This window comes from Amblyomma maculatum, chromosome 3, assembly GCF_055883805.1.
Source record: "Amblyomma maculatum isolate TAMU_Amacu chromosome 3, ASM5588380v1, whole genome shotgun sequence".
In the NCBI taxonomy this organism is placed as follows: Eukaryota; Metazoa; Arthropoda; class Arachnida; order Ixodida; family Ixodidae; genus Amblyomma; species Amblyomma maculatum.
The window spans coordinates 128152996-128178470 of NC_139346.1; the positions used below are offsets into that span (position 1 = coordinate 128152996).

At 45.3% G+C, this 25475-nt stretch overlaps 1 protein-coding gene and 1 non-coding gene across 2 annotated transcripts in view; one reads left to right on the forward strand and one right to left on the reverse strand.

Annotated features, from left to right (window-relative positions):
- LOC146195985 (monocarboxylate transporter 12-like) overlaps positions 1-24545 on the reverse strand; it is a 58344-nt gene extending 33799 nt beyond the window's left edge. The window contains exon 1 of the mRNA XM_084597987.1: positions 23855-24545. The gene's annotated coding sequence lies outside the window, so the exon portion shown is untranslated. The remainder of the gene's footprint in view (positions 1-23854) is intronic.
- TRNAK-CUU (transfer RNA lysine (anticodon CUU)) lies at positions 3327-3399 on the forward strand. Its single transcript has one exon. It is a non-coding gene; the product is annotated as a tRNA-Lys (tRNA).
- Positions 24546-25475: the final 930 nt, after the last annotated feature.

Below are 25475 nucleotides of genomic sequence, written 5' to 3' on the forward strand. Positions count from 1 at the left end.
ACTTTCTCATGAATGACTTTGCGCTCAGATGGGGACACGCGATATGGCTTTTGACGAATGGGACGAGCCGAACCAGTGTCGATGCTATGATGGGTCCGATGTGCAGGGCGAGAGGTTGGTCCATCTGTTTGATAAAAGTCAAACATAGGCGAAAAAGGTAGAAGAATATCCAAAAGAGTACGGCGTTGAGGTGAGCTGAGATCTGCGCTGATCATGCGGATGATCGAAGTTTCATCAGCAGGCAGAAGTACGGTGGCACTTGTAGTATTTGTGACCAAAGCAACGACGTGGGGCGCATCGAGTCCACAGGAGGCAAGCTTCAATCCCGTTGGTAAAACTGCGGGCTTGGACGATGGATTGATGGTCCATAACGAGGCACTACCGTGATGCACGGAGATCATACAGTGAGGGATAATTACATTTTTCTTCGGGCATGCTGAGTGAACTGGGTGCACCACGGTCTGGAATGAAACCTTCTCTAGAAGTGGAACGGATACGGGGACGAACATGGGAGACAAGTGTGGAACTACAGTGTCTTCGGTAATACTAAAAACTGTTTCTTCATCACGGCCACTTTCAAAAAGTGTCGGCAGATGCGAGCCATCAAAATGAACCTCTTGACTTCGGCAGTCCACGGTAGCGCCACAAAACTTCAAGAAGTCTATTCCTAGAATGATGCTATGCATAGAGTGAGGTAAGACTATGAATTCGGCTTGAAAACTTGCACCACCCACAGACACTTGCGCACTACACACACCCAGTGGTCGCAGCGCCTCTCCACTCACACCACAAAACGTTGAAGCACGGTCATATGCAAACATCACTTTGCGTCCCAACAAACGCCTAAACTGATTACTCATCACAGACACAGTCGCACCCGTATCTACCAAAGCTAATGTACACACACCACCAATGAACACACGAATTTTGTTTTTGAGCATTGCAGTTGGAGGGATGTTGGCACACAGCACATTTCCAGCGGCCTCACCCCCATCGGTCGCGCTGGTTAGTTTTCCGGATGGGGCGGCCTGGGGCGCCGCCGCGGTGATGGAGAACGACGTGCACGGAAGGCGGGTGGAGGAGTAACACTTCGCTCAGGTGCTGGGAAATGGTCGCGGAGATTCCCGTTCTGGATGTTGCCGAAGTACCCACGGGGAGTATTGGATTGATGGAAAACGGGGCTGTATTGCCGATTGTTGGGTACTGCTGGAGGCACCGGGCGGTTATAGCGTGGCGGGAACCTACTGCGGCAGTACCTGGCGATGTGACCTTCGACGCCGCTGCGGTAGCATATCGGTGGGGAAGGTATAAAATGCTGTTGTGGATACGAGCCAGGCACAGCAGGGCGCACCGTAGGTCTGGCTGAATGCTCACACTGCACAGCAATCCTTGTAGATCGAATAGAAGATCTAGGTGCACTTGAGGCGACGTCATACCTTGGGGCTTCAAGCATCGACGCAGTCGGGTTGGCAAAATGCATTGGCGAGTAGTCAATAGAGGCTGCAATTTCAGGAACTTGAGAAAAATGCTGCACTTGAATCGCTTGTGGTGGTGAATCCGGCCGTCTAGAGGCCCTCTGGACAGAAACCTCAGCAGATTCATGCAGGGGAAGCGTGTTGATCCGCAGAAGTTCTTCGCGCACGATTTGCCGGATAGTTGACGGAAGATATAGTTGGGCATGGTCATCAAGACTGGCCACGGTGGGCGCGTTGGCCAGCCGCCCAAATTTCGGCGCAATACGACGTGTTTTAAAAGCTTGAAACTCGCGGATGTGTCTAATGACATCAGAGACAGTGTCAAGGCTGCCTTTGGCGATTAAGAAGTTGTACACGTCCGCCGCGATACCCTTCAAAATGTGACCGACTCTGTCTTCCTCGGGCATGTTGGAAACGATGCATTTGCGGATCTCTTCTGTGGAGGATCTCTTCTGTGTAAGTTGTACAAGTTTCATCGGGCAATTGAGCTCTTTGTGCAAGGGTCTGCTCAGCCCTCTTTTTGCTGGGAACAGAGTCGCCAAAACGCAGTTTTAACTCGGTTGAGAACCGTTCCAAGTCATTAAGTTATCCTCGTTATTCTCAAACCAGGTCATAGCCATGTGAGTGAGAAAGAAAACGACGTTTGTTAGCATGGTAAGAGGGTCCCACCGGTTGTACCGACTGACTCGTTGATAATGGAGTAGCCACTTCTAAACGTCCTCACCTTCTCCTCCGGCAAAAGGTCGTGGTTCCCGGTAAGGCTGGAAAGGAATTGGGGTGGAGTGGGCAGGCATGCCGCCAGCCTGGCTTGCAGCGTCGCGGCTTGCATGGTTTGTGTCGGTGTGGTCCATAATGGTCGTGAGCGGTGGCAGTCCAGCGATGCGGCGACTACGTTGAAGCTCCAGTTGGTCTTGCAGCGCTGTAGGTAGGGATCGAGGGGATCGTACCTCCACCAAGTTGTTACGATGAATTAAGAAGGGGTTTTTATTTACAGTGCTGGTGTAGCGGAACAAGATGAAGCCTACTAGCGCCCAGAAAACCAACGCTTCTTCTTCTTCTGCCACACCATCACCATCCTTCATCGTCGTCATTAGAGTGACAATATATATATGATTGGTTTTGTGTGTGGGGTTTGGTTTGGTTTGGTTTGTGGGGTTTAATGTCCCAAAGCGACTCAGGCTATGAGAGACGCCGTAGTGGAGGACTACGGAAATTTCGACCACCTGGGGTTCTTTAACGTGCACCGTGGGGTTTAACATGTGGGGTTTAACGTCCCAAAGCGACTCAGGGTATGAGAGACGCCATAGTGGAGGACTCCGGACATTTCGACCACATGGGGTTCTTTAGCGTGCACTGACATCACACAGCACACGGGCGCCTTGCTTTTCGCCTCCAGCGAAAAGCGGCCGCCGAGGACGGAATTCGATACCGCGTTCTTGGGAACAGTAGTCGAGCGCCGTGATCACTGCGCCACCCCGGCGGGGTGTGTATATATATATATATATATATATATATATATATATATATATATATATATATATATATATATATTGGCCTCGCCGACTGTTGGCTTCTTTCCTTCATGTATCATAACGAGCACCCTCTTTTCCCCTTTATTGATCTGCTTGTAGCTTACGGGGGTCTCGGTTCTGGCAGTCTTGAAGCCATAGGTAGCGTAAGAGGGGTCTAGCACAGCTCTCGCCCAAGCACTTGATCACGTTCTACGTGACGCTGGCGGTAACACAGGACGTCCCACCTCCGCCGCTATGGCTGAGGGAGTCGCTGGTGAACACTCTCAAGGTTCGTATACAGACAACACAAATACCCAAGAAAGTAGCAGGGGGGACAGCGGCCGATGTAGCTCAGTTGGAAGAGCACCGGACGCTTTATTCGGAGGTCGTGGGTTCGGATCCCACCATCGGCACGTTGTTTTTTCTTCTACTTTGTGTCTAATTATCTTTCCCCTAAACAGATTACATTACTAATTCTTGTGATAATCCAAGTAAACATTAAAAAAAAACGACATAAAGTACCATCCCCAACGCTTTCCTTGGCCTCGCCGACTGTTGGCTTCTTTCCTTCACATATATATATATATATATATATATATATATTACTGCACGAGAGATCAAACTGTCTAAATATTTGATATTTCAATTTCTTTTCGGGATATATTGTGCACGTAGTATGTGCATTGCGTCACTGGCATTAGTGGATACATTTGGGAGGAACGGCAACATACGAATGAGTATCAGGAAACTCAAAATAGAGGCAACATAAATAGATGTGAAAAGGAAACTGCAGTAGTCTGATATACTATCAGTATACAATGGTAGCGACATGTTGGATATGCGAGTTCCAGCAAGTATTCCACTCTTCTCAAGTGCTATAATGTACGCCAAAGTCACCGCGCTTATAATTACGGGTGAATAAATAAATATTCAGGTAATTCAAGCAATGGCATAGACAATACTGGCTTCCTGTTTCCTCAAAAATCGCTAAACGTTTAAGCTAGCCAACTTTAAGCAAGTCACTTTTTACTCTAGGCACAACACATCATTATATTTACACTTACTGCTCCTCCTTTTTAATATACAGACGTTAAATTTTATTCCCATTTTACACTGGAAAGAATAAATTTAGAAGAGATGCAAAAATTTGCTTCTGGGTGTCAGATGATCAATAATGTGCTGTACTAGTTTCCTTAAAACATGCAACATTCCCTCCAATCTGCGTTCTTCCATTCACATATCAGGTTGCTCAATTAATCTTGGATCAAACATATTAATGATATTTAGCACCGTCTTGAAAAACGGGCATTGAAAGGAATAACTACAGACTGGTAATTCTGATGACTGTAGCAGCAAAACGATGCTAGTAACGTACTATCCTACCTATATCCTTGCTGATCTGTAGTTTCGCTTGTAATTAGCTATACAATTAAAATATCTTCGATTTCATTATGTATCATCATCATCATCATCATCATCATCAGCCTGACTATACCCACTGCAGGGCGAAGGCCTCTCCCATAATTCTCCACTTAACCCGGTTCTGTGCTAGCTGCATCCACGTGACCCCTGCTACGCTTTCCTTCCCTTGGAATCCAGTTTGTTACCCTAAGCGACCATCGGTTATCCTCTCTTCGCACTACATGTCCTGCCCATTTACACATATCCAATATACACTATAAGATAGTCAAAGTAGCCGAGGAGTTCTATACAGATCTCTACAGTAGCCAAAGTAGTCAGGACCGTAATGAGATTGGCGGTAGGGAAAAACAGTCAGACGTTCCACCAGTGACGAAGGACGAGGTCAAGAAAGCACTAGAAACTATGAAAAGGGGGAAATCAGCTGGAGAGGATCAGATAACTACAGATTGCTGAAGGACGGGGGGGATATCGTGCTAGAAAAACTGGCCACCCTGTATACGCAGTGCCTGGTGTCATCGACGGTACCGGAAGCATGGAAGAATGCAAACATTATCCTCATTCACAAGAAAGGGGACTCTAAGGACCTTAAAAATTACAGACCAATCAGCTTACTGTCTGTTACGTATAAGGTATTTACTAAGGTAATCACTAATAGAATCAGGACAACCTTAGACTGCAATCAAGCAAAGGATCAAGCAGGGTTTCGGAAACGGTACTCTACTATCGATCATATCCATACCATCAATCAGGTGATAGAAAAATGCGCGGAATATAACCAGCCCTTATACATAGCATTCATTGATTACGAAAAAGCATTTGACTCAGTTGAAACCTCGGCGGTGATGCACGCATTGCGAAATCAGGGGGTAGACGAGCCGTACGTGAAAGTGCTGGAAGATATATATAGTGGCTGCACAGCAACCATAGTTCTGCATAAAGAAAGTAACAAAATTCCCATAAAGAAAGGTGTTAGGCAAGGAGACACAATCTCCCCAGTACTATTCACAGCTTGTTTAGAGGAAGTATTCAGAGACTTGGAATGGGAGCAGTTAGGGATAAGGCTAGATGGAGAATACCTCAGTAATCTGCGATTTGCTGATGACATTGCCTTGCTAAGCAACTCGGGAGATGAACTGCAAATAATGATTGATGACCTAGACAGGAAAAGTAGAAAGGTAGGCTTGAAAATCAATATGCAGAAGACTAAGGTAATGTTCAACAGCCTCGGGAAGGAACATGAGTTTACATTAGGTAGCGAAATACTGGAAGTAGTAGGCGAATATATCTACTTAGGACAGGTAGTAACCGCAGATCCGGACCATGAAAAGGAAATAACAAGAAGAATAAGATTGGGATGGAGCGCATTTGGCAAGCACTCGCAGATTATGACTAGCAGCTTACCGGTATCGCTCAAGAGGAAAGTATACAACAGTTGCATCTTGCCTGTACTCACCTATGGGGCTGAAACGTGGAGGCTAACCAAGAGAGTTCTACTTAAGTTGAGGACAACCCAGAGGGCTATGGAACGAAAAATGGTAGGGGTAACATTAAGAGATAGAAAGCGTGCAGAGTGGGTCAGAGAAATAACTCAAGTTAACGACATTCTAGTGGAAATTAAGAAGAAGAAATGGACATGGGCAGGACATGTAGTGCGAAGAGAGGATAACCGATGGTCGCTGAGGGTAACAAACTGGATTCCAAGGGAAGGAAAGCGTAGCAGGGGGCGACAGAAAGTTAGGTGGGCGGATGAGATTAAGAAGTTCGCAGGGGTCAAGTGGATGCAGCTTGCACAGAACCGGGTTAAGTGGAGAGATATGGGAGAGGCCTTCGCCCTGCAGTGGGTATAATCAGGCTGATGATGATGATGATGATGATGATGATGAATATACACATGTCATTAGTATATTGGTCCGTTATTGACGTAACATTAGGCAAGCGTAGACCTGAAGTTTTAACGTCCTAAATTATGAATAAATAAGGTGGATGGCAAATAGGAGCTGATTGGAGTTAAAATACAATAAACTGCCGGTCATGGTAAATGCAGCCAGCAAGTTTAAATTAACATGCACATTGTATCCCAAATCTAATAAAACACTGCCGGAATAGCTTGCTTAGTCAATTTCTTGTTTAGTAGGTATTTTTCAAACCTTGTTTTACAGAGTTGTTACATGAGCGTCATAATTTTTTGGTACAGCTTACCTAATTTTATAAGGTTACTATATTTCGCTTGCACTTTGTTGTGTTTAATTTGTAACAAAATTTTGTCTGAATATTTTGTTTTGCGAATTTCGCGTATTTCGCATTTTTGCTTCATGGTTCTTGATATGCTAAACACTTTTGATTGATTCTACCTAGGTAATCATGTGTTTCCTATATCATATGTACATCTTTGTGTGTTTTTCCACACTTGTGCCCTTGTAATAGTGGTGTCATGTATGATCAATGAACCTTCAACCCTTAATTCTGGTGGCTCAATGTGCAAGTAAACTTTGTATTCGGACCGGCGCTTTGCCTTCTCAGCTATAGCTAGAAGTAGTGCTTGTACTTATAATTTGGTCTCTGTCAATAAGATATTTTAAGAATATGACTATAAAGCCCCATTTTCACCGAGGTGTACGAACATGCCAACGTGGCCTAAGGATCGTTACTCTGATTCAGCTCAAATGGCCTTGCAGGGTTCGATCTCCATGTCATATAAGCTGCGCAAGTTAGCAGCTGTCCCACATTACAACTAATTAATTTCCATTCTTGTAAACACAAACCAGAAGCAGACCCATAATCCGAGGTTTCATGTCCTGACGTGATGGCTTTTTACTACCAAGGAGTTAGTGAAAACGCGCTAAAGACTCGGCTTGCCGATTGCAATCTAGCGCAACAGGCATAGAGTGCGTTGCATAGCTAGCTGCAGCGCTCTACGTGCCGATGGAATGTTTTGATCTGGAGGCGAATGAAAGGTCGTAAAAAGTACTGGAGGCCTACTGAATGTTTAAGGGATAGGGCGCCAACAGCGTATTCTTGGCCGTAGACAAGATATCACTTCGCAATTCTTTGCCAGGACGAAATGACATAAAACTTGCATGTGAGCCCTCACTGACGGGGCGCAAGCTTGGAGGGTAACGAAAACTCTTCAGAATGAATTGAAAACAATGCTGCGAGCTTTGACGCGAGATCACCGGCGTTGCTTTTACAGAGGGTTGCGAGTACGAAGATAACGTCATAACATGTTAAGTATGATGCTGAAAGGAATACGGGCCTAGGAAAGCATTCATTGGGGAAAGCAACCAACTGTCTTTACGATAATGTACTAATTGTACGGGAAGGCGTGCGTCGCAGATGAAGCACCAAACCTTTTTTGTAGCAGAGATAGCCAAGCTTTAGAGTACACGTAGTAGTAGCAGCACTTGCAGGACAGCATTAGTGGTAATTAATTGGACATACTTTCCCGCGAATTAGACATAGTGTGCTAGCGACAAACATTACGGTTTCTTAGTTATCACGCACAGTGGGCAGCTGAAGCTTAATCATTTGCATAATCTCTGATAACGAGGACTGCGCGCCGCATATTGCCTCTGGCACTTTTCCTTGCGATTTCTTCCCTTCAGAAAGGAATACGTGCCTTGGCAAGCATTCATTGGAGAAAACAACCAATTATCTTTAGGATGATATAATAATTGCATGAGATGCTGTGCGCGTAGGTGCCGCAGAAGCCCATGTTTGTACCAGAGATGGCAAAGTTTGAGCGTACACATAGTAGTTGCAGCAGGTGCCAGGTAGCATAAGTGGTAATTAATTTGGCATACCTTCCCGCCAAATCGACATAATTGGTCTGCTTGTGACCAACTTTAAGGTTTCTTAGTTATCACGTACAGTGTGCCGCTGAAGCTTATTCGCTCTCATAATATCTGATAACGAGGACTCCACGCCATATATTCCCTCTGGCACTTCTCCTTGCGATTTGTATCCTTGAGATTGAAGATATGTGATTAACAACATATGTTGGATCAGGCCTGGGCGTCACCTTGTCTAAGAAGTTCAGACAAGAGCAGGTGTTTCCGCATGAAAGGAAATTTGATGTAGGTGGAAGATTTCAAATTTGTAAATGGGGATGCTCAAGTTCGGGGATAAGCAGCGCTTATTTCTGCTTGCTATCAGATTAAAAAGATAAATATTTTACGAATGAAAGGGGCCCACACTCCAACAAAAAGCGGCCTGTGCCAAAGCAGTGGACCGAATCCAAATAAGAGTCGTACTTATAAACGAAATATAGCACAGTGCTATGGCGTTCAAAAAGGCCCGCTCTTTTCAAGTAAAGTTTGCAGCACATCTCGTAACATCACTGGCAGGAAAGTGTCGCCTCTACCTTCACCTCAAGCGCCAATCCATCACGCTCAGCGGAGAAAACTCCGCAGCAGAAAAGTGACGGTAATTAGTTGCGACAGGGTGCCTGACTTGGAGGAGCGACGCAAACAAGGTGTGTCAGAGCCTGTGTCTACTACCGCAGACACTGTCCACGCAGCCTTAAAAGCAAAGCGGTGAATGAGGCACGCTTGAGCCTTGTCGGCAGTCGCTGGCCGATCATTGTTTTGAGCTAGTGTGGTTCGGGCTGTTTCGAATATTTCAAAAAATTGTCACCTTGTACGCGCATTTCTGAGTGAAGTGTATCTTTAGAGTGACTGCATTGCGCACCTTCCTGACCCTCGTTGGCAAAGAAGAGCTCACTTTCATGTTTGGTGCAGACCGAGATGGCAGCATATGCCGAACTTCATATCTGCTCTATTGTGGAATGTTGGTAACATCGAGGTTTAACAAAATAACTTGAATTCAGTGTGATCTCTGATGACTTCGGAAGGGGAAAAGAACGGCTACGCGGAGTGGTTATAACCATATTGAGGGGACACAGCGTTAAGTATTTTGATTTGCAGTGACAGATGTTTCGGGACAAAATGCAACCAGACCATGTTTTACAACACTGAGGACGTGCACAATATCTGCAAGAATATCACGGAGAAGGCCGAGCGTCTTTTAGTGCAGGGTGCGATGCCACCCAATCAACACTGGAATTCGTGGTAGTCAGCTGCCCTCCATATTGTGTATGGTTTGAGGATGCGCAGCTTATGAACTCGGAGGCCAGTATTCCAGGTACTGGTCACGCACAGTTATAGTTCCTTAGGCAGATGTGTAAATTATGTTTGCACAACAGGAATTTATCGGGCACTGTTAACGCAGTAGTTCTCGCGTCTTGCTTGGAAACATGTAATTTTCAGCTAAGTGTGTTCGCGTCTCTCTGCCATGTTTTTGCTTTACACTTGTAATGAACTACGTGCATTTGGTTAGGTTTGAGAGGTTCAACGTCCCAAGGTGACTCAGGCTATTAGAGACTCCGTAGTGGCGGACTTCGGAAATTTCGACCACCTGGGGTTATTAAACGTGCACTGATATCGCACAGCACACGGACACCACTCCGTTTCGCTTTCGACGAAACGCAGTGGCCCAGGCCGGGATTCGATCCCGCCTCCTTGGACAAAGTAGTCGAGCGCCTTAACCGCTGCGCCATCCCGACGGGGCGCAGCGGTGCGGAGATTCTAAAAAATTAATCTTCAGCTGATATTCCGTTTTCAATAATTGCTTTTCAGGGAAAGCAAGCGCGTATTCTTCTTCTGGAAACCCATTGAAACGCATGTACACAGCGATTAGTGCTCCGGGCACCGGCTGCGGAGCCAATAAAGGATGAGAGAGGCGTGCCTTTGTTCTCTATTTGCTCTGATGGAGCCCACTAAACTCTCTTTGACGACCGACGGTTTGAGCGAAACATCAAACAAGCGTTGCCAACCAAGACTGATCATTTGCCTCAGCAGGGTGACGACTACACAATATACTACCGGTACCGCAGTGCCTGTCTTCAGCGCTGTTTAGACGTGTCCCCTCCAATGTCACAATACGTACCACTTTACCCTTTGATAATTACCGACAGCTGCCGTAGGGATTCAGTTATGCTGCTGCGGCGGTGCTGTCCTAAATCATTGCTTTATATTCCTTTAACGACGAGCGACTTCTCACAGCCTGAGTCTTTGACTGGAAGCCGACGCGGGCGATTCTTGGGCCGGTTTTCTCTCTCCGTGAAACGAAGAGCGAGCCTGACGACTTTTGATGCTGGCGGGAACAGCTCTCCCAGGAGACCTTCATCTTCCTTGCATTAGACCTAATTATGATATGCAGTAAGCAGATGACCTCGTATCTGTTTGTCTTAATAAACTCCCGTTCATCTACACCTCATGTCGAAATTTCAAAACATACTTCTATCTCAAAATCTAAACAATAACCAGTTCTAAATTAAAATTCTTCCCTGCGGACTGTACCCCGAAAAATGGGGTAGCATTATCTGCGAATAACTGTTGTCAGGAAAAAAAAAGAAATCACAAGTGACAAATACACAAGTTTAAAATGAAAACGTGCTCAGGATAAGAAGGTACGGAACGGAGGCTACACCTTTGTTCACTCGCACTACTCCGAATTGATGTTGAAGTCATTTTCGGTACTTCTTGTCAAACTAGAGATTTCTTAAGAACAAATGAAAACAAGCTTCTGTACTCTATGCACTACATTGAGCCTATTCCTGCTCTTTGTGTGTGTAGTCGAACTTCGGCCACTTACTCTCACATACTGCAGTGGAGGCTGCAAAACATGGCAGCAACCTCCTGGAACCAGGAAAAGTGCCTATTATCTCTTCACATGAAAACATATAAAAGTAGCACAACATATGCATGTGTAGGAAACAGCCAGGATAAAGGCAGTTTGCTGTTTCAATGCAGCTATACATTTTTATCGTGGAGCTTGGCTCTGGTACTGGCGTGCACTTAAGTTTCGCCGATATATGTGTAGGCCGCGATACCGTTAATAAGTTCCTCTGGATCCCAACGACGCTATTCAACAGAGTGCCTGACCCGTCTGTGTTTCGGATGATGATCGAGGGTCGTGGTAGCTGCGCACAATCTTGAGCTCCGGGTTTTCCAGTACGAAACGTGGTGGGGTGACCCCTGATACTCTATCAACATCAAGTTGGCCTCTTGAGGACAATTATGGGTGCCCATCGGTTACACAGACGGCGATATCATTAAAGCCAGAAATGAGCACTAAGACGTGTTCACTAACATTTCCTGCTTTCCTCGATAAACAGGTTTTGGCTTTCATTTAATTAGCATAGGCTAACCTTCATGAAGCAGCTTTCGGGTTATTTTCTCAGGTAACATGTCCTTTTTATACCTATGCCTTAAACAATTTGTGCTACACGTTATGCACAACTGAAGGTTCGCAGTTCTTTGAAGTGCTTTTTGTTGAACATGTGCTCAGGGCGTCCATAATCAATTCGTAGATTACCGGCAAACACTAAATGAATAAATTAGCTACTTGAGGGAACGTTTCATGATTTTTCTTCGAAATAAGCAATGTTCGAAAGCCTAGAAGTATCATACTTTTCTATACAAAATGAACACCTTTATTTTAGTTGTGCAAAAATATATAAATGATGAAGTGAAGTTTACGCATGTTCTATAATGTAACACGTTCGTCCCCATCCCGTTTTTCTTTCGTGTGTCTTCCTCACAATGATGTCAAACATTTAATTCGTTCTCTGTATGTCACGAATTCGTAACACTCGGCATTAAAGCTTTAATGGCCGCTGACACTGCATGGACGCACACTGAGTACTGCACACTGCGAAAAGCACGCTGCGTGTGCTTTGGAATTTAGTTGCTTGAAAGTGATGGCCCCAGTGAGAACTGGATTTCATCTCACGAGCCTAGGAGCGCCTTAGACACCGAGCTGCTACGGAGACGAACTGGAAGTAATTCAGAATTAGATAGGAAAATCTGTTGGCACAAGCGATTAAGCGTACTTTTGACGACGTGGAGGGCAATCGTATAACAAGGCGCATTTAAACTGGTAGCTGTAAGCCATGGTGCTATGCTGACCCCTTGCCTCCCTCCGCCCCCCCCCCCCCGTCCATCTTCTATTGTCTGTTACGGTACTGTCGAAGTCCCTCATCACTGCTTTCATGTCGGATGCCGGTGTACGAGCGCACAAGGGAAGACTGATTGGTTTAAAACAAGAGGAAAGAAGAGGAAATAAGCAGGAGGAACCAAAGGCGGCCCTTGAGCTCTTATTTCAGTAATTCGCCGGCGGCGCTGGCTTTAGTTTGGGTAGTCAAAAACAGTTAGTGAATGTATAAGGAAACGTTATTCCCCATTTTTGCTGCTTCTACCTTCGCGTTTAAATGAATAAATGAAATTTTATTTCAGTATTCCAAATAGACCAAAAGCATTACTAGTCTTGACGACAAATGCGCTCACTCACAAGGAACACATCATAAATGTACATACGTTTACCGCAATATAGCAGGCATTAAATATGCAGTATCATTCTAACTAAGAAATTACCATTAAATATAAGCATATATATGCTGTAATTTTGGTTTGGTTTGGTTTCGTTTATGCTTTTTAACGTCCAAAGGTGACTGAAACATTTTGTTAAAACGTACAGAGATTTTTTGCCAGCGGTCCTGCCAGATATTTTCTGTTCTGCTTTGTTTTGTTTTTGTAATTTGTCTGTGATTTTACAGTTTTTTTGTTTGCAACTATTAGAAAATGTTTGTAAATTGACAAATATGTTCTGTTGTGCGCCATTTTCAGTTCTTTGTTTTTCTGCTTTGTTTTCTGTCACGGTTAAAAGAATGATGCAAATATATCTTTGTTTATTCGTCTTTCATTTAACATGTTTTTCAGCCTTTAAGAACTATAAAATTGCGTTCAGCGCCAATTCCTTCAATGAAAACCATATTAAGGCGAAAGCCTTGCTAACTCCTTCTCACGAATATCTATTCGCTGTGGCAATACTCGATGGCACTCATAAACGTGGCCGCACAACAGCCATTGTTTAATTACTAAAAAGAGATACTGTAGCAGGGAGCCAATTAACCAACAACGGACCTCAATGGGATGCCACTAGGTGTCTTGTTTCGAATTTAAATTATTACGCAGCCGATCGTGGGAGAGCGCTTTCGGAGTTGTCATACCTTTTCGCTTTCTACTCAGCATTTACCTACTAATAAAATAAAAATCAATTTGTGGTAGAAATTATAACAGACGACAAATATATATCGAATTGCTTAGCTTCCGATCAAGGATTCGGCTGGAAAACAAAAAAAAAAACTGATGTTTTTTCGGTGAACATAGTTTTGTCAATAAAGTAGAACAGATATTCTCTGTACGGGGAGGGAATTGTCTTTAAATATACCTGCAATTTCGCACACATTTTTAAAGTATATGAGAGCCGCCGTAGGGATGGCTCCGGAAATTTCGACCTCCTGGGGCCCCACAACGCAATCGCAGACCACACAGGTGCCTTGCTTTTCGCGTCTATCGAAAATCGGCCACCGCGGTGGGATTCGATCCCGCGACCTTGGGCACAGCAGCCGAGCGTCCTAGCCACTGCACCACAGCGGCGGAGCATATACTATAATTTACGCCTGCAGAAAACGTTTGTAGTTGTATGTAGAATGTCCAATACTGGATAATTTAACAGAGTTCGTAGTTTAGACGATAGCAGCAGTTGCCAAAAATTTGTGCGGACCCTAGAAGGCTGCATGTGCACATCCACTCGCAACAGACATGCTCCTTCACAATGAGACCTGAAAGGAGCTATAGGAATGTGTCAATATGTTTATGCGATGCTTCATAACGCTTAAGCAGCTTTGAGGGTTGTATGAAGTTACGTGTGCAAGGTTTAACTCCTTGAAGAGAAGTTCTCAATGACCGTCGCAAGGTTTGCCACAAGGCGTGCCGCTTCCTTCTGTAGTTGGTACAATTCGACTTATTTTATTGCGTCGTTGTGCTCACACCAGTAACCAATTATATGGCATCGATAGAAACAAAGGCCTGTAGAGAAACAGATTTATGCTTTTTGGACGCAGAAACGTACCTTACCCAAAATACGAACTCTTTTAGAGAACTAATTTGGAAAGGCTAAGATTTCCCTGTTTCAGATATGTGTTGCTTAAAAAGTACACTAAGGCCCTTCAATCGTGAGCAAACTCCATATACACAGAGTGAAATTTTCAATAAAATGTGCTGTTCACCAAACGTTGTTTCAGCCGCAAGAGACGATAATAGCGTACAAACCACAAAAATCGAACCAGATATCAGGGACATTTTCATCGTAAGACCGCTGCCTAGGGACATATATACCCAGCCAACCATGACGGCGAAATGAATGTCAGAGCCAAACCCCTTGACAAACACCAGAATTGAAAACATATTGTGATGTAAGTCAATGCAACGAGATGCAAAGGCAGAGATGCGACCACAGCCGCAGTCACTGACTCGCGTGGCAAGCTCATATAAAGAACAACTATATGAACCAAATACATCCGGGCGGCGGAAGCGGTGGCCATAGCCCTAGTAACCTGTTAAGCAAACCTATGGCAACACCGTCACTATATAGTCTTGGACTCACAAGCTTCCTGTCGAGCCTTCCAAAACAACAGGATTAGTCGCATAGCGATGAAATTCCTAGCTGCCGTCACTAGATTAGATGCCGTCGTCCGAGGCTTCATCAGCCGGGCAGCGGAGCCATCGGTACAGCCGCCCACATCAATAGAAACATTCGGGGAAACAATACAGGCGTGTAGGCAGAGGCGTAGAAAGAACGCACTTCCACATGACGCACTAAGCCGAATACAAGCCTCTAAACTAGGCGCCTACAGATAAACACACCAAAGCAGATACCTGTACCACAGGTTATGGCCAACACGATAAAAAATGAACGCGTCTGGTGCGGAGACATTGCTACATTAACCACAAAATGTGGGGATGTAGGGCTAGCCTCATCATGCCTAAAATTAGCCCTAGTCCTGAGCAGTCGGGGCACCATCTGACCCACTTGGACGGGCAATGAACTTATGCTAGTGCCGTGAGCCAGACCCACCGCTGATGCCAGCGGACTCCCGGATCGAGGATTACCGACCATTGCTCTTTACTAACGCAGAAGCCTTTACCCCCCCCCCCCCCCCTCCTGCCATCCCATTTTTTTTCAAAATAAAGTTTTTTCATACAAGTAAGGAATAGGCCCGTATTATGGGCACAAATCCCAAGTATATAGGTACTATCAACTCTCTCGACATAAGCACTGGGCAGGTTAAGCGCAAAAAAGAGCTTAATATGCTACCTTTCTCTGCGCCTCCACGTATAGCTTGAGATACATCACTTATTGCTGCCATTATACAGCGAAGTACAGGGCGAGGAGATTAAAGAATGTCTTACGAGAGCCATACGAATTTAGTTTTGCTGATAATGTAGTGCGGTCAATGCAAACAAAGGCCGTAGAAAATCAGAGTGGGGTCCGTTTCTGACTGCACTTTGTCTGGTTACATGACATCTGAAGCTATACACCTTCGTAATAAAAAAAAGCAATATTATCCTAGCCTGTTTAAATCTAGAGAGACGCACTGACGATGTTTGGAAGGCACCTAGCAGTGTAATTAATAGTACATCCGAATCTGTAATTAAAATTGTTAAATATAGTGTAGAAATTCAAGGGGCTCAGTTAGCCAACGCATTCAATGATTCTTTCTTTCAGTCGGTGACACTAGCACCTACAGCTTTGACCTAAATTATATTGTTACGTGCTTTGTACGCACGGGGGGTTTATTTACAGGGATCGGTTCAAACAGGACTGCGTACAAACGTTCCTCTGCCCTTGCTCTTCTCTCTTCTTCACCGATCTACCCGACCGTTCTTCTTCATCTTCCGTCGACGTTCTACGAAGGCGCGTGACATTTCCTTCCTCATAGACGAAGCCCATCGGGCGAGTTACAGAGATCCTCTGGAATGAAATCGCTTGAGACGGGCTACATGCACCACCTGCGACTGCCGTGACAGTCGACTATTCGCCGTTATGCGTGCTATGACGTAGTTAAGGTCACTGTTGCGTTCTAACACAACAAACGGTCCGGTGTAGTGTGACAGCAGTTTTTGACAAAGACCACGCTTACGGAGAGGTGTCCACAACCGCACATAGTCACCTGGAGCATAAGAAACTTGTTGGTGGCGGGCGTCGTAGCGGTTCTTACAACGTTCTTGTGAAGATAAAATTCGAACTCTGGCCAGCTGGCGGGCTTCTTCAGCTCTGCAGAGTGTGGTAGCAAGAGAAGGTTCGTCATGAATGAAAAATGGCAGTATGGTGTCGAGGGCACAGCGAGGCGTGCGAGCATAGAGAAGGTAGAAGGGACTGTAGCCTGTTGTCTCATGTTGCGCTCTGTTATATGCATGAGTAATGAACGGTAGAACGCCATCCCAGTCCTTGTGGTCTGCAGCGACGTACATAGCCAACATGGTGGTAAGCGTCCTATTAGTTCGTTCTACCACACCGTTCGTTTGGGGATGATATGGCATGGAGTGGCGAAAACTGCAGGCGCTGAGGTGAAGATGTTATTCGACAATGTCCGCTGTGAATTGGCGTCCACGGTCACTAATGGTGACTGCAGGAGGGCCGTGCCGAAGAATGACGAGTCGAAGTAAGAAATTTGATACTTCAGACGCAGTAGCGGATGGTATCGCGGCTCTCTCACAGGAGTGGGTTAAATAATCAAGGCACACAAGAATCCACCGGCTTCATTTAGAGGACCGTGGAAAAGGTCCAAGAAGGTGAATGCCAACTTACCCAAACGGGGCTGTTGGAGGTGTGACTGGCTGCAGTTTTCCATATGGGCTTGAAGTCGACATCTTAAAGCGCTGGCATTGCACACAGCTGGCTACATATCGCTTGATCGTTGAACGCATCTTCGGCCAGTAAAATCGCTGCTGTGTGCGGTGGAGTGTTCGGGCCACTCCCAGATGACCAGACGTGGCGTCATCATGCATCGTTTCTAGAACTGTGACACGTAGGCTTTCCGGAACGACAAGAAGCATACGTGCTCCTCCAGAGGCGAAATTTTTCTTGTAAAGCACTCCTTCGCGAATGCTAAATGTATTCTTCATAGCATCGTTGGCGGAATCAAACAGTGAAGTTAATGTTTTGTCTTTGCGTTGCTCGGTTCGGAAAACTCGGAGACCGGGGAAGGTTTGTGAAATTGGAGCCAAATATTCATCGAAATTGTCTGAATCGTTATCAGTCGTTTGAAGCTGCAAACGCGAAAGACAGTCAGCATCTGAGTGTTTATGGCCGCTTTTATGCACCACAGTAAAATTAAACTCTTGTAGGCGTAAAGCCTATCCAGTGAGCCGCCCACAGAGGTCACGAAAACTCACGAGCCAGCAAAAGGAATGGTGGTTCGCTTGTAAAGATAGCCCATGTACTTAATGAATCTTCGTGATTATCGAACCAGCAAATGCAGTGGCGGTAAGGAAGAGAACCACATTAGCCAGCTTAGTAGCGGCGTTCCAGTGATTGTATTTACTCACTCTTTCGTAGTGTTTCAGCCACTCATCAACGTCCTCCTCAGGTTTTCCGGAAAAAGTACGCGGTTCTCGATGATGGGGCCATTTGTTCGCCGTGGATGATCATGGCTGCTCGGTACTGCCGTCTTCAGTCATGTCTGATGGCATTGGTGGTAGGCTAGCAAGTCTACGGCTTCTTCGGTAGATGAAACACTCCGTGGTCGCTACCCCGCACCTCCACCAAGATTTTACGTGCTTTGTACGCACGGGGGGTTTATTTACAGGGATGGGTTCAAACAGGACTGCGGCGAAGCGTACAAACGTTCCTCTGCCCTTGCTCTTCTTTCTTCTTCCCCGATCTACCCGACCGTTCTTCTTCATCTTCCGTCGACATTCTACGAAGGCGCGTGACAATATGAATAACCGAAATAAATCAACCATATTTTTAGAACCAGTTTTAAATAGTGAGGTTGTAGCGACATTTTAGCCCGGACTAATAGTAAAGCCGTAGATGCCATCAATATTGAATGAAGCCTGTAAAGCACGTAATCGATCTACTGGCACCTTATTGTATCCATATTTTTAATATTTGTTTGTCGACAGGACATTTTCCCCGCAATATGCAAAAGTTAAAGGTAACTGCTCTATTTAAAAAGGGTGATAAAATGGCATGTCCAACTAGCGACCTATATCGATTTTACCCGTGTTTTCCAAAGGGTTGGAGAAAATAATTTTGAAACGCCAGACTTCTTTCACTGACCGCCTCAACTTGATAAATTCTTCACAGTATGGTTTCCGCAAAAACAAATCTAAAGAACTCCCATTACTTGACCAAAAGAAATACATTTTAGAAAACTTTGAATGCAGAAATATGGTGCTTGGGCTTTTTCTGGATTTTTCAAAAGCCTTTGACCTAATTATTTACAGAATTCTGCTTAAAAAGCTTTATCACTATGGCGTAAGAGGTACCGCACACAAATTAATTGAATCCTACTTGCAATATCGTTTTCAATTTGTCACCATTGGAGGAAAACATTCCTCGATAAAATACATTAAAATGGGTGTCCCTCAAGGAAGCATTTTGGGACCGTTTCTATTCATCCCCTACATCAATGAGATAGTCCGCATTGATGAAACCGCACATTGCATAATTTATGCTGATAACACTATTTTTTTTTGTTTTTTTCAGGTAGATCATGTGCCGATTTGTGTAGTCAAGCCAAAAGCGCTTTCCAAAATTAATGCATGGACTCCAATGAACTGCCTAAAACTAAACAATAAAACAAAACCTGTTTTATTTGCCCCTCGCCACACACATGTACAATTGCCCCATATTTTGTTTAATAACACTGATATCAAAGTGGCTGAAAACTTTAAATCACTCGGAGTGTACTTTTCACAAAACATGACAAGGGATGATCACGTGAACTACACTATTAATAAAGTGTCGAGGACGATCGGCATTATGCGCCGCCACTGCGACTTCTTCCCTATCTGTGTTAACATTCTCCCATATACAATTCTTTATTCTCTCCTTTATTAAGTCACGCGTCTCTGGTTTGGTCAACAATTCAACAGCGGGACTCATTACTAAACTAGCTGTATTACACACAAAAAAAAAGCTTTAAGCGTAGCGTGTAGAGTTCCATATCGTTTTCACACTGCAGGTTTATTTAAGAACCACAAAATTATTACTGTATCACCAATGTATGATTACAAGCTATGCCGCATGTATAATCTTGGTCTATTAAAAAATAATGATCCCATAACAAGCCTCGCACAGCTAACAGAAAACTTCCCTGTTGATAATGTACGCCATCCTGAAAGGTGTCATGTAGCCAAATGTAGAACAAATTTTGGGGCATCAGATGTTGAAATTCCAATTACTCCCATTTCTAAATCGAATAATTCAAGAAACTGACAATGAAATCTATCGTATATTGCTTAGAGAACTGCGCTCAATATATCTACAATGATGTAACATAGCGACTTCACTTTCTTTGCTTTATAATGTTCCTTTAATAAACAATGTTACGTGAATCCTGTATGCTTTTGTCATTATACTGTTTTCCCTTAGCTGCACGTTCCTCTGCTGCCCGTGCGGTTGGGGGTCAGGGCTCCTCAAGCTGTTCTGACAGCTTTTTCCTGTCCTCCATGTAAACATTTGTTTGCAGAAAAAAATTTGAATTTGATTTTGAATTTGAATTCTTAACAGAGATAGAGAGGGAGAAAAAGTTTCAATAAAATAGACTAATGTAATCGGACGACATAATCACGCAGACAATGAAGACCGCTGCATTGTGCTTGAGGCACCAACTCCTGTCGCCGCAGCAAGTCAGAGCCGGATAACAAGCACCGCCCTTGCGCAGCTATCAGATTGTTTAATTAAAGCGGTCATGGGGTGTTTTCTATGCAGAGCAATATTTCAATAGTTGATGCAACAGTCGTACGACCCACTTATGTAGGGGACAGGGACGCAATGCACCGGCCCACAACGCCCTTTCTAAGAACCTAAGAGGCAGGACCGTCGCGTTCAGGAGTAAAGCTGCCCTTCCAACACTTTTGCAGTGCGGACGCTATCTACTCTCGCTCCAAATGCACATGATCAGATAGCAGGCGCGAAACCTGAAATCAAACGAATGGAGCGTCGCTCACTCTACGTAACTTTATTTTTCATATCGAAGTTGCGCAAAGACGCGAGAGGACACGGTTCCTACATTTCCTGTGCCCACACTGTCGCAAACCAACCGCTCTTCCTGTTAGCCTTTTAAGATATCCTATCTTCCCACCTTAGTGGCGCAGGTTGCTGAAAGACGCGTGTTTTCGTTTGATGCGCTGTTTCTTGCTTTTTGTTTTCTAATATAATCCCTGGTTGCCTCATTTTCGTAAAACACAACACTAAAATGTCCGCGGAGCCACTCAAGTTTTGAAAGCGAACCCCTCGTTGGAGTCGAAAGAATATTTTGCTTGTTCCGCAAAAGCGCGTCGTGCTAGTAGCGGCTGGACGTGCTCGGGACCGGCTTCGCATCCGAGAACACGTGCCGTGCGATGCATGCCAGGGGCGTATCCATTTCTCGCGCAGAGCGAGAAACGCAAGCGCAATGCTGTTGTGTGTAGCGGTCTCTGAAAGCGCCTTGGCGGACGCACCGGCTGGCCCCAAGGTTGCGGCTCAATACCTTCGACCGGTTCGGTGCAGCTGAAAGCTTCGCTCGAACTGCTGGGCCGGTTCGGCGACGAAAGACGCGAGATAAGTTTACTCACGAAAACAGCGGCAGCGCTTGCCAAGATTCGACCGTGAAAAGGAAAAGATTGGCGCCCTACGGCCCGTCCTAACGTGCCGCTCGTTAAAGCTGTAGAAAGCCCCCGGTGTTCGCTGACGGGAGGCACATTGGTATGTCTTTGGGAGTGGCTTTTCGCTCCTCGGACAAGTGGAAGCTCAACATGGGCTTGTTTATTTGCTGAATATTTATGCCAAGTTATTACGCCCTGAACAGCCCGATCAAAATAGAATGCAGCGCCTGTGATAACACAATGAGTAAAGGCCACTTCGCGTAAACCAAATGAGCGTACAAGAATATCTTAAAACATGATTCCTGACTGAATCCAGGATAAGGATCGGAATACAGCGTGACATTGCTCACTGTTGGCGAGAAGAAAGCTCCTTTTAGTGTGGTCATACGGCTGATCTATAATTATTGCTGAGAGCCTTTAGACACAGCGGATGGCAGTGTTTCTAACTATGCGGATTTTTGTTTCCAGAATGGCGCTCGACATTCGACTTACAATATTCGCTAAGGAACTTCCCTGATTCTACTCTTTATGACTCGTCTGAATTTGTTATATATATAGAAATATGATGACCGTAACGCTTTAATACCCAGATAAGAACACTACTATCTCCACCACAGATCCGTGAAATGACCAATGTTGCACAGCCCAAGAAACTACCCGCTGTTCTTCACTGCATTTCCTTGTCTTTTGTGTGCCTCGATAGTTTAGGGCTTTCCAAATCTTAACAATTGCATTTTACCCACAGATATTCCACGAATGAAGTTGGATTATTCTCTACTATCGTGGCATCCTGCTGAGAACACATAAAAAACGATGTTTTAACCGAAAACCAGAGAAATATATAGAACACTAAGTTGTAATTCGCTCTAAAATATGAGGGAAAATAAGACATTGCAGGAGAGAAAAATTAGACGCCCCCTCTAAACTCGACATATTTCTACTCCTTGCAACTCACGTCAGTTTTTCTCTCGGATATCAAGTAACATTAACGAACCTTTTATAAAGGCATTTTGCACACAGAGCCAACACGGCACCGTTTTGTTCCATGGCCCACTACAGCCTGATCATAGTCCGGCTAAGCGATGTTTTCGGCTTTCTTGCTTTCATCGTAGTCTTTTTTTTTTCTCTTTTAGTGTCAGAGTTCCACTCTTTCGCCTCAGTCGTACGTATTGAATGAACATGTTATGTATGGTGGATTTATAGCACATGCTATCACGCGCAAAAGCAAGAGCCCCTCACCTCAAACTTTTCAACAGTGCCACTCTGCCTGGCGTCGAGATCGGCAAACTCAGCCACAATTGCATCGTCCTATATGGTGCCGGCAGGCACGCAATGCAGCATTGTTCAGAACATTCCCTTGCATCTGTCCTTTGTATCTATTGTGAGCTTTGTTTTTGATATATTCTGTGCTCTTCTTGACATTTAGTGTTTTTATATCGTATGTCCGGGACAGGTGTTCCAATTTCTTGTTGTCCCACTTTTACGCTGAAGATTGGACAACCATGATACAGTCATCCATGATTGTACTAAGAAATCTGAACAGCGTAGCAGGCAGGCGCCATACGATTCGCTTACTTTTACATGATCGTATAAGTTCGCACTTTACTATATTATGACAAATCAAAGGGAGAGCTATCGATTAAGCAAGGAATCTATAGATTAGGTTGATGCCTCCAGAATATTGTAACTTGGAAATGCTACTCTAAGGAAAGGACACTTTGGCGAGGGTGAGAACGAAGAAAGTGATGCAGAGACAACGAGGGTACTCGCCTCCATTATTTGCGTGTTATCTAGTGATGCGGAACAGCATAAAAATTAAAAACACGCTACAGGATCAGCGCGAGTTGTTGTTGTTGTGGCTCTAGAAAAGAAAGAAGAAGGAAAAGAAAATGCACGGGCCTGCCCATGGCTCTGTAACTGAGCCACCTCCGCTGCCTTGTCAGGACAGAAGAGAAAATAGAAAAGAAAGGAAAAAGAAGAGGGAGAGAAAGACGCGCGCCGCCACTACAGCCGTCGCTCACCACCTAAGCGGTGGCGGGTGCAATGACAACCTACAACAGATAAAAAGTCAGTGGATGGCTAGCTCCCGCCGCAAGCTGCGTTGACCTACCGTCCCAGCCCGTAGGGCAAGGAACTGCCACCCTTCACCACATCCTCCGATAAGGGCGAGTAAACGTACGTGTGCATATCGCAAAATGAGACGCTGAGAACTGTGGAGTACCGGTTGGATTTCCATTAGAAAGTAAAACTCTTAACGTCTTATAATGTTGCAAAAGAGTTGTTCAGATTTTCTAACATTATGGCCAAGTATTATGTGGGAGAGAATGACACAGGAATGTAAAAACCCGCGTCATGCCATTAGTGCGCGGTTTTTCTGGTCTCTATGAACCACGTCAACAATCGCCATTTGAGACGCACTAGGACTGCATGACATGATTCCTATCAAATTTTACTGAATAAACACGCTACATTATGTAGCCAGTTCTGGCTGACAGTAAGTAAAGTTGATGAGTGCTAGGGGAATTCGCGGTCGCTGAGTATTGCCTTAAGTAAACCAAAGTAAGTTCATTGCATTTAAAAGGAAGGTGTTGAACGATAGTGCGTTCTATAGAGCAACTTTAGGTTCTCGAGCTGCAGGAAAAGGTTAAAACAAAACCGGAGAGAGATGAAGCGACCACGACACTCTCTCAAGCGACGCTGGCAGACCACACCCGGTTGATGAACTCACCCGATTGACCGATGCCCCGTGAATGGGGAAGGGAAGGAAGTGCTCGCTGGATGCTGTTCCCAATGCTGCCAACAGTCTGGCTACCAGCGCATCGCCAGGTGGGCGACAGTTCTTCGTCTTCAAGCGCACTCGCCAAAAGACCACTATTCGCGTCTACTCGGCCTCGGAATAGCAAGTATCCAGCTCATAAGCGAGGTCACTCCTTTCTTGTGGCGTTACCCCAAACCAGCCCGCACGAAGCATCAAGGTCCACTGCAAGCCTTTCTTCTTCCTGCACTGCAGTGCGGAGAAAAGACGAGGATGATCCTGCGCCTCACCCTAAACAACGCTGAAGTCGGAGTCGCACCGACAGCGAAACAACTCTTCGCCAACGCGATTTCCCGAGTTCTGAGAGGATTGAAAGAAAGGGAAAGGCGAACGTCAGCTTCCCCTCGCTGAGATAATCGGCGGCCTTGGTGCACGCGGAAGAACTGCTCTTCTTGATCTCGACTTGTTTTTTTCAGCATCTTCCATCTCCCACTAGACCGAAAGAAAGGAGCTTGAAGGAGACACGGTGGCCTGCTAAAAAGTCCTACTTCTGCAAAGGCCGTTCGTTGTGCGTGGTCTGTTTTTGTCTTTGTTATTGTCGGTCTGGTAGGTTCGCACGTCCACTGTCAGCTTCTCGCATAACCGCGCACGCCGGCGGTGAAGCGAACCGGTCCTCGGCGGAGCTCCCTCCTCGCCGAGGCTGTACAACCACTTGATGCTCGGGACGTGGCCCGAGGCGAGGGGGAGGAGGACGCCGGAGGTGCGCCGCGTCCGCAGCATTCGCGCGGAAGTGTGCGCGGCAAAACACGATAATTGGAGGGAAGAGATGCTTTTGTTTTTCGGTCTAAGCGAAGGCCGCGGAGGAATGCTGTAGAAAGGCTACACGCGATGAATAGGGTGAAAGTTCATATTTTGGTTACAAATCTACTGCAAACTAAAAGCGCTGGAATTGATTACAGCCGGCTTCTTACTTAAATAGAACAATGGATTTGAGTACCGCTGTTTATTCTTCTTCAAAAGCGACGTATATTACTTGACGCAGGCGCATATGCTGATAGCCTGAGTCGCTTTGGGACGTTAAACCCCCCAAACCAAACCAAACCAACGCTTGAAATGCATATTTTTGTAAATATTATTTCGTCCCTTCCAATTTGACCTCTTTTATATTTGTTTAACAAGGTCAGCAGCAAGCGGTTCCGCTGAACGACAATGTGCGGTGTGAACAATTGCATGATTCGAAGTTAGTGCATTGTATTAACGTGATGATGCATGATAGTAGCATGGCCCAGCCAGCCCACCACCGCTAATAAAAATAATTGCTTCACAGGGAGAAAAAGGCGCAGTATCTTTCCCACTTGTGCTGTGGACCCCTGACCACTCCGTAAGGGAAGAGAAGGTGAGAGTAAAAGTGAAGAAGAGAAAAGGGAGTCGTAGTGGAGGGCTACGGAATAATTTCGACCACCTGGGGATCTTTAACGTGCTCTGACATCGCACAGGATACTGATGCCACTTCTTTTAGCCTCCATTGAAACACAGCCGCCACGGTGGGATTGAACCCGGGAACTCCTGCGCAGTAGTCGGGCGTCTTAACACT